This window comes from Cyphomyrmex costatus, unplaced genomic scaffold (genome assembly GCF_001594065.2).
Source record: "Cyphomyrmex costatus isolate MS0001 unplaced genomic scaffold, Ccosl1.0 scaffold172, whole genome shotgun sequence".
Lineage (NCBI taxonomy): Eukaryota > Metazoa > Arthropoda > Insecta > Hymenoptera > Formicidae > Cyphomyrmex > Cyphomyrmex costatus.
Genome location: NW_017275737.1, coordinates 158793 through 164792, shown reverse-complemented (window position 1 = coordinate 164792; position 6000 = coordinate 158793). Strand labels below are relative to the sequence as shown.

The 6000-nt window shown below is 36.1% G+C and overlaps 1 protein-coding gene across 1 annotated transcript in view; it reads left to right on the top strand.

The window, feature by feature from the left end:
- pio (zona pellucida domain-containing protein piopio) overlaps nt 1-6000 on the top strand; it is a 47108-nt gene that overhangs the window by 17919 nt on the left and 23189 nt on the right. The window lies entirely within an intron of this gene.

The window sequence follows — 6000 nt, the reverse complement described above, 5'->3', positions numbered from 1 at the left end:
CGACCACCAAACGAATGCTTACAGCCATTATTGCATTTGCATTCTGCAAAGCCGAGTTTTAGAAATGGGGGGGCTAACTTCACACGCATATATCCTTTTTTTGATATTTCCGGCTATAATTTCGACTACCAATCATCGGGAATGGACTACCAAACGTCAGTAAGCGACTACCAAACGAATGCTTACAGCCATTATTGCATTTGCATTCTGCAAAGCCGAGTTTAAAAAATGGGGGGCTAACTTCATACGCATATATCCTTTTTTTGATATTTCTAGCTATAATTTCGACTACCAATCATCGGGAATGGACTACCAAACGTCAGTAAGCGACCACCAAACGAATACTTACAGCCATTATTCCATTTGCAGTCTGCAAAGCCGAGTTTTAGAAATGGGGGGGCTAACTTCACGCGCGTTCTTCTTTTTTTGACATTTCTCATTATATCTTTGACTACCAAACGTCCGAAATGGACTACCAAACACCACCAAACGACCATCAAACGAATGGTAATGGTCATTTTTAGATTTGCAATAGTGGGGGGGCCAACTTCACATAGCCTGAAGGATGTGCATGAAGTTAACACCGCCATTTTGTAAAAAACATAAAATAAATTAAGTTATTAAGATCCAGTAATCTCGGTCCTCTGTGTATCTCGCGAATATTATAGATTCGAAATTTTCGAATAGTCCGAATCATTCAAATTCGAATCGAATCGAATCTTACTCGATTCATATTCCAATAGTTCGCACGTCTGCAGTTCTTGGCACCGTAAGGCTGCACTTACGTGCACATTTACGCTCGTTGCGCTCCATGTATTCTTTGTGTAAAGTTGTACTTGTACGTTTATTACCTTAATATATGTGCATCTTTTCTTCGAACGTTACTTGGAAGAGTCAACGGAAGTACAAGCACGTCTCAAGCACGAGCACCTATAATGTACACGCAATGCAAATAGCGCGATGGAAGGATTCATATTTTCGCAATGGAGAGGTATCTCGTTTTTGTATCTATCACGATAAAGGATGATAAAGTAAACGCCGAGGTAAACGCGTTATATAACGTTCCACGTAAGAGAAGCTCAGCAGGAACTTCCGGTCGCTAGCGGGACTACGATGCGGGACGCGAAACGCGTGCAAGACATTATGACAGTTATAAGAGTTGGCAGACCAACAGAAATGGTGTTTCGCCAGTTTTAACGGAATTTACTGGCCGATCGTTAGAGCCGGTCACATTTGCATAATTCGTTCCGCCTAATTCCAAGCCGTTATTGGAGACTACCGCTATTCACGATTATTAAATATATAGTGATGCTACCTCATAATATACCTCTATGAACGATATAATTTCGTTTCCCTACGGATGAGTTTGTATGAAATTTAAATGAAAGACGAATGATTAATAGGAAAATACGAGACAGCAGCAATTAAATTATATTCAAACTTCAAAGTTACGTACACTCAGAAAAATATAGCAACTATAAAAGTGACAACTTTTACTGTAGAATTAATATACATACTTGATTATATTATATACTATTTTATATACTTGCATTAACTATAAAATCATTTATTTAATTGCGTACATTAATTTTACATTTAAAAAAGCTCGTATAGTTATCACTTTTATAGTTGTTGCCGTGATGTTTTTCTCTAAGTGCACTTAACTTTGAATATAATTTAATTCTCATTTTTAATATAGTAAGTAATCTTAATATTTACAGTTACTATATATATATATATGTATATTTGTCTTTTCCTTTAAATTTGATAATCAATTTCTATCGATGTAATTTAATATTAATCTCGGTTTAATTTACTTTTTATCTTTTTCTTGTTAGAAATAGGAATGAGTAGAAAGTAAAGAAAGTAAGTTAAACCAAGATTAAAGTAAATTTATATTAACAGAAATGGACATAAATCAGTTTTACATATTTGACGTCGATCGTATGATGTAACCCTTGTAACTCAACAACTAATTAAAAAGTCGTACTGATCATTGAATGTTAAATGAATATATTACGAAACTTGACGTTTCGTAATATATGAATGCTAATACTGTGATTTAAGGCGAGCTTAACAAAATTTCGTAGATGCATCCGGCCGATCTCCGCCGAAATCTTAACGATCGTTGCGACCTATAAGTGTTTTTCCTCTCTCTCGGATTCTCTCCAATGTGCCAGCCGAAACTTTCCGATTTCACCTCGAGAGTTTTGCGCAGCGAGATCGGCAACCGAAAGCGGGATGACTCGTCGACTATTATGCAAATTAATCGCCGCTAAATTTTGAATCGTTAATCTCATTCCGCTGGAAGATTTATCGTAATCGCGTCGCTAATTGTCGGAATTATTACTTTCATGGACGCCGAAACGTCTGCGTCGCCAATCGTAAATATCAGGTTTACAATTTCGTAATTATGATTTCGACGAAAACGTAATTTCTTATCGTGTCCCTCGAGGAAGAGACAAATTCTATAATCTCCGGCGTCGTGCGTGTGTGCACGCTATAATAAAAGCCGAATGGTCTATTACTCGTGCAATTTTCCACGCGTTTTCCGGAGAATCGCGTGCGCGATTCGCCGCGTGACATTCCCTTCGTGCCGAGTCGCGTCGGCGAAGCGAGCTAAGGACGACAGGAAGTTTCAACGTCGCGCCAGCGTTCAGCTGTTCCCGATATCTTATGCCGCTCGTGTCCCTCCATGGCGCATTAAAATCTCATGCACGAAAGGCACACACCGGATTCTTGCATAACTGTGCGTGTCTGTATGACGACTATGGCTTTCGTGGTTTCGCCCAGAGTTTCACCGTTCCTTACGACCGGTTTTGCTAATTTCTTAATATCGACGTACGCGTTTGTTACCCTTCATTTACGATGTGAATAAACTTTAGAACTTTCGCTTCTATTAAGCTCTTCTGTGATAAATTTTGCACGCATTGTGTGCATAGTATATTAATGATATACTTTCATTATGCATTATTTCATTATTTATTACATTACTATACAATTCTTATCTATAATTCATTGCTCTCTTCGGATCGTCTGAACAGACTTAATTATAATGATATATAGATTGCAGTCGGTAGAATACAATGTAATTTGCAACAGCATTTATGGAAGAACGTTAATTCCTTTATACATTGTAGCACTTGAATTACCTGGCGTGCTCGCAGTAATTATTAATCATACCATAATTACGGAAGTTGCTGAATCGCGGAACAATTTGAGAAAAGTAACGCTTTGTCAAATTTACTCATAAATAACGTATCCTTGATCCAAATTTAATTTATTAATCATTAAGCGAATACATTAACAAAAAGGAAAAGACTGAAGAAAATAAAACAAATAAATCTAAATACTTTATAAGTGCCAACATTGGTTATTTTTTAATCCTGTGTACTCTCTAAATTTTTTCGAGTGAATCTCACTTTATAAGAGAATAAAAAAATACATTTTTGGAGAAGAGTGACAACAATTTTCATTCTTTTCAAATTAATGTAAAAGTTATACAACAGAGACCTAAGATGGAGAGTAGCGCAATCCCACGAGCGTAGTTAAACGATCATTACTTTAATCGCGTCTGAAAAAGTTAATCCTCTCAGAAAATCTATTTTTTTTCGTACGTATAGTATTAAATAATTTAGTTATCTGCCAAATTCCAGATTTTATGAAGTAGTTACGTTATATATTTTTTTACATCTTTAAGATAGCGCTGACACGACATGTTTCGACATTGGACTGTCTGATGATCACATTTCTACATTTTATTGCAAAAAACTATACATAAATCTTCAATTTTAATAAAAATGCTTTTATGACACTACTTTTTTGGCGTCTTTGAAGGAGTGCCGGCGCCAGACGTTCTATCGCGTGACCTGCTGACTCTAGCGTTTTGATTTTTATCCTATAAGTGCAATTAAATTTCAAAAAACTAGTTTGTATAAAATAGTCACGATTTTTTGTTGAAGCGACAGCTCGGACTATCTCATTTCGTATCTACAATCAAGGGATAGCGCGGCGACAATTTTTACTCGGAAATGAGTAAGATGAATTTCAACGGAAATATAATAGGATGAAAAAAGAACGCGTCCGGAAACGTGAAGGAAGTTGCGTAGCGACTAAGGCTCCGTGTGTCGTTTGCAAATTGCACGCACTTGAAGGAACGTCTCCTTCGGCGCGCCTTTGTTACGCCCTTCTGGAACCTTACTGATTATGAGTCAGAGACGGAAAAAGAAAAGAATACATCTGTGTGTACGACAGTACGAGTGATGTACGGATGGCGGAGAGGTAAACCTATACCATCGTGAGAGAAAGGAAAACCGAATAGAAGTGACATCTCGAATGTGAACGAGTGAGACTCATTATTTCATTAACACGTTCCATGCCGCGTTTGTCACCGGTGACCAATGCTGGACTTTCCGTTTAGACCGTTTGATATTTTTATTTATAACGATAAAAAAAAATATAATTATAAAATAAAAAATATATGTATCTAATTATAATTAAATATTTCCGATATCTCATAACGTGATTATATTAATGATGTAGTATTAATTGGTACATTAGGCTTTTTTCCTTATACAAATAATAATTTTTAGCTGTGGTGATATTTTTCGCATATTTTTTAAAATTTTTTACAGTTTAAAATCTCATTAATATCAATGTTATCAAATTGTTTGTCAATCTTTTAATTTTTGATTACGTACTTCGGTTTCAATTTAGAACTGTGTTTTAAAATTGATAATCGATACGCAGTTTGCATGAAGAGAAAATTGTAAAATTCACGCAAAAATCTTATTAGATACCAAAAGCTTTGATCGAATATGATCTTTGCCTCCTTTTTGTTGCACTATTCTTTTTGTATTCTCATTCGCCACCAAGAGAAAGAAGGTCCATTATTACAGGATAATGATTTTTGAACTCAAATACCACACAGAATTTATTGATTTTCAATTTTTTAAAAAACTAAGTGACTATATAAAATAATACAGATCCTCAAATATCACAGTTGCTTTAAATAAATTTAAATGACGAATTAAAAATCTCGTTTTATCTTCTTTTGTGGAAGCAATCATTGATACGTCATGATATTTCCGTTATGGATAATAGCTGGATAAGATACGTCACGGGAAGAGTAGGAAGAGAACGATGGTACACTCAACGTGATTGCCTGTAAAGTCAACGACTTAAGTTCATAACTCTCTCATCATTGTCTTTCTGCGGGCTGATAACGATAATCCGCCAATGATTATTATCATTACGACTCACGTTCGAGAGGAAGACATGCAAGCCTTCTAATTTACTCATGCCGTGCTTCCCCCGTTCGTCGAAGGTGGTTCTAGTAAATTTATATTCAAAATAATTCATTCTGCAGCGGCTTTATTAAATGCGATTAATGTGCATCCTTTTAAGTGTTCGCGGTAATAGTAGATTTAGTCGATATGTATTTCCTCATTGTATGAACGAACCGTTAGTTTGTCTCTCGAGTGTAAAGAGATTACAATATAAGAAATATAAAATTCAGACACGTATTTCGATGTACGTCCTGCGATTTCCAATGTATAGTAACGATGTACAAGCCATCGCATCGCTGTTGTTAATGATATCTCATTTCGTTACGAGTTTAATTTTCATTGCTCAAAAATACACGGTCTGACTTTGCAATTTGACTCATTGCAACAGCGCCCAGCAGCTGCGTCATACATTTAATTGAAGTTCTCGTTAATCATAATACGATCGCGCGGAGTTGATGAACGGAATTGTAACACCCAGCAGCCGCCGCATGATTTCACGCTACAGGAGCTTATATACACGGTTCGGTGCGTGAATCGCACTTTTATTGCTTAATTAGTCGCAGGCCAACGACTACAATGAATTTTCAATCGCGTGGAATGGAAAATCGATTAACTAAGGAGATTAACGATTCGCTTCTTTGTAACTTTTCATCGCGCACCATGTGAAAATATCACAAAAGAAACTGTATTTGTGGATTTTGCAAAATTTATT